General features: G+C 47.9%; 1 long non-coding RNA gene across 1 annotated transcript; it reads right to left on the bottom strand.

Annotated features, from left to right (window-relative positions):
* Window positions 1-1,268: 1,268 nt before the first annotated feature.
* On the bottom strand, window positions 1,269-1,779 carry LOC119949801. Its single transcript, XR_005457317.1, has 2 exons — window positions 1,626-1,779; window positions 1,269-1,483 (listed from the first exon to the last, which is right to left on the bottom strand). It is a non-coding gene; the product is annotated as an uncharacterized LOC119949801 (long non-coding RNA).
* Between the last annotated feature and the right edge of the window lie 1,970 nt (window positions 1,780-3,749).

The following is a 3,749-nucleotide window of genomic DNA, read 5'->3' as shown; positions in this document are numbered from 1 at the left end:
CCCCCACAGTAAGGGGATGGGAGGGGGAGGAGGAGCCACAAAAGAGACTGAGAATGAACAACTGGAGAGATAAGAGGAGAACCAGGAGAGGACCGAGTCTGTGAAGCCAAGGTCGGACAGCGTGTTGAGGAGAAGGGGGTGGTCCACAGTGTCAAAGGCAGCTGAGAGGTCGAGGAGGATTAGGATAGAGTAGGAGCCGTTGGATTTGGCAAGCAGGAGGTCATTGGTGACCTTTGAGAGGGCAGTTTCCGTGGAATGTAGGGGACGGAAGCCAGACTGGAGGGGGTCGAGGAGAGAGTTGCTGTTGAGGAATTCGAGGCAGCGCGCGTAGACAACTCGTTCAAGGAGTTTGGAAAGGAATGGTAGGAGGGATATGGGGCAATAACTAGAAGGTGAGGTGGGGTCAAGTGGCTAACCTCCACTCTGCCAGAAGGTAAGACATATCTTCCCAACTTTTTAAATGCATTCAGTGGAGTGGCTAACAGTAAGAGTTTCAGGTTTGAGAATGTGGATAAAACCATGGCATTCTGCACTACAGTATTGATAATAATGGTGATATTTAGTCAGAACTTCCTAGACATCAAATCAATCAGTCACGGCATGGTATTAGAGAAGCAGTGTGACTCAATGGAAAGAGTAGAGGTCATGGGTTCAAATCCGGCTCTGCCAATTGTCAGCTGTGCAACTTTGGGCAAGTCACAACTTCTCTGTGCCTCATTTACCTCATCTGTAAAATGGGTATTAAGATTGTGAGCCAAGTGGGACAACCTAATTACCTTGTATCTACCCCAGCACTTCGAACAGTGTTTGGCACATAATAATAATTATGGTATTTTTTAAGTGCTTACTATGTGCCAAGCACTGTTCTAAGCCACTGGGGTAGATCTAAGGTAACCAGGTTGTCCCACTTGGGGCTCCCAGTCTTACTTCCCATTTTACAGTGAGGTAACCGAGGCAGAGAAGTGAAGCGGCTTCCTCTAGGTCCCACAGCAGGCAAGTGGAGGCGCAATTAGAACCCACGTCCTAAGCCCGTGCTCTTGCCACTAAGGCACTCTGCTTCTCTCTTCCTTCCTTTCCCCCTCCTCTACTTTCCATCTTTCCCCTCCATTCCTAGCCCCCATCCATCCCTTGACCTTCCCCCCAAGCTCGCCTCCTCTCCTCTTTCCTCACCTCCCCATTCCTCACCTCCTTCAGTACCCTCGCCACTATCCCCCCACCCCCACCCCGCCCCCGCCAGATCTGGCTGCAAGGGGAAAAAATCACCCAGCTCAAAGTCGAGCCAGTAGCCTCAGTGATGGTTTATTGGTGTCACTGGTCAACAGTGGCACTACCAACACCACAGCCCCAGTGCTCCAGCCTCTTCATGGCTGATCTTCCCTACAAGGTGCCTGTTCCACTATGGCCTCCCTTGATCTTCTCAAAGGTGGTCTTCATAGTGGATGGAATCAATTCCTTTTCCTCCTTATGGTTGGTAATCGGCCGGCTGTGGGGAGGGTTTGGGGAGGGGCGTTAGAAGGCACAGGTACGTTGGCTTGATTTTTAAGTTGGTCCCCACCGCATTCCCCCCACCCGCCGCCTTCCCCGGAGAATAGGCGGACCGAAAGCGTCCGGCACGAAAAGCTTACATCTCGTCAGCCGTCTTCTAATTCTCCTCACTCTGCGTTTACCTTTGTTGTTAGTTGACTTGGGTGTCTGCTTCTGCCTCCGTTTGTACCTGTTACTGGTCTTCATCCTCCTGGCCATAACTGACCAGTCGGCATGGGGCTTGGCTCAAACGGGATGGGATGCTGGCGGGGTGTGGGGGGAAACGAGTCTCTGTGATATCATTTCCTGTAGCACCATCATGACATCACTAACCCTTTAGCCCTTTACGATCCAACCCTGCTATCTTAAAAACACCACTCCCTTTGGGTGGGGGAAGAGAGGGCATGGCCTCATATGGATAAGGGGCGAAGGCCAAAATGACCAACAGCCCCCCTAGTGCTTATGAAGTGCTTTATGAAGCCCTGTGGCTTAATGGATAGAACATGGGCCTGGGATTCAGTAGGACCTGAGTTTCTAATCCACGCTCCAGCACTCCCTGCTGTGTGACCTTGGGCAAGTCATTTAACTTCTCTGTGCTGCAGTTACCTCATCTGTAAAATGAGGATTAAGACTTTGAGCCCCATATGGGACAGGGATTGTGTCCAACCTGATTAACTTCTCTCTACCCCAGTGCTTAGAACAGTGCTTGGCACATAATAAGAGCTTAACAAATATTATTATTATTATTTTATTCTCATTGGTGGACCTTATGCATGTGTTTGCATTCCATCGTACATCCATGATCTATTATAATTTATTCAGCTATTTCATTTATTCAGCTATATTTCATTTACCCACCCCCCACCCCCCATCTATCTCTAGCTCTCCAATTTCTGTCTGTCTATCTCTGCCCTTAATGTGTGAGCTTCTTGGGCAGAAATTTGTGTATACTCAGTCTATTATTCCTCTCGCAAGTGCTTAGTGCAGTGCTCGGCCCCAAGTAGGTGCTCAGTACTTACTATGAATCAAGTGCAGTCGTCATCATTTATAGGAAAATCCCACTTTACAGGAATGGGTCAGGATCTAACATATAAATGATAATGATGGTATTTGTAAAGCATTTACTATGGGCCAAACACTTTGTTAAGTGCTGGGTTAAATGATCAGATTGGACACAATCCCTATCCCCCAGGAGACCTACAATCTTAAAAGGAGAGAGAACAGATACATTGTCCCCATTTTGCAGATGAGGGAAACGAAGCCTAGAACACTTAAGGGATTTGCCCAAGGTCATACAGCAAGCAAGTGGCAGAGTCGGGATTAGAACCCAGACCTACCAATTCCCAGTCCTGCACTCTGTCCACTAGCCCACAGTGTCATTAGACTATACCAGGCCTCTTAATAATGATGGAAATAATAATGATAACATGTGTGGTATTCCCAAAACTACATCTCCAGCCCTAGTATTTTTCTTTCTCTGCAGTCTTATTTTTCCTCCTGTCTTCAGGACATCGCTACTTAGATGTCCCACTTACACCTCAGGCTTAACCATGTTCAAAACAGAACTTCTCATTTTCCAGCCAAAATCATTCATTCATTCAATCGTATTTATTGAGCACTTACTGTGTGCACAGCACTGTACTAAGTGCTTGGAAAGTACAATTTGGCAACAGATAGAGACAATCCCTACCCAACAATGGCCTCACAGTATAGATATATACTCATCATTAATATAAATAAATAGAATTATAAATATGTACATGTATACACAGGTACTGTGGGGGGGATAAAGGTAGAGCAAAGGGAGTGAGTTGGGGTGATGGGGAGTGGAGGGGGAACAGAGGAAAAGCGGGGCTTAGTCAGGAGAGGCTTCCTGGAGGAGGTGAGCCTTCAGTAGGGCTTTGAAGAGGTGGGAAGTGTGATTGTTTGGCAGATTTGAGGAGGGAGGGCATTCCAGGCCAGAGGTAGGACATGGGCCAGGGATCGATGGTGGGACAGGTGAGAATGAGGCACAGTGAGAAGGTTAGCACCAGAGGAGCGGAGTGTGCGGGATGGGATGTAGTGGACATAAGAGCCGTGTCCCAATACTTTAGAAACCTCAAAGAAATTCTTTCTTCTCCGACAAAACTACCCTGACTAAAGCTCTCATCTCCCCCCAGCCACCCATACCCCACCACACACTTCATCTGCCCTTCTCCTCCCCATGATTTTCTCATCACTGTAGA

Source organism: Tachyglossus aculeatus, chromosome X1, assembly GCF_015852505.1.
Source record: "Tachyglossus aculeatus isolate mTacAcu1 chromosome X1, mTacAcu1.pri, whole genome shotgun sequence".
Lineage (NCBI taxonomy): Eukaryota > Metazoa > Chordata > Mammalia > Monotremata > Tachyglossidae > Tachyglossus > Tachyglossus aculeatus.
This window is presented reverse-complemented; position numbering and strand designations above follow the sequence as displayed.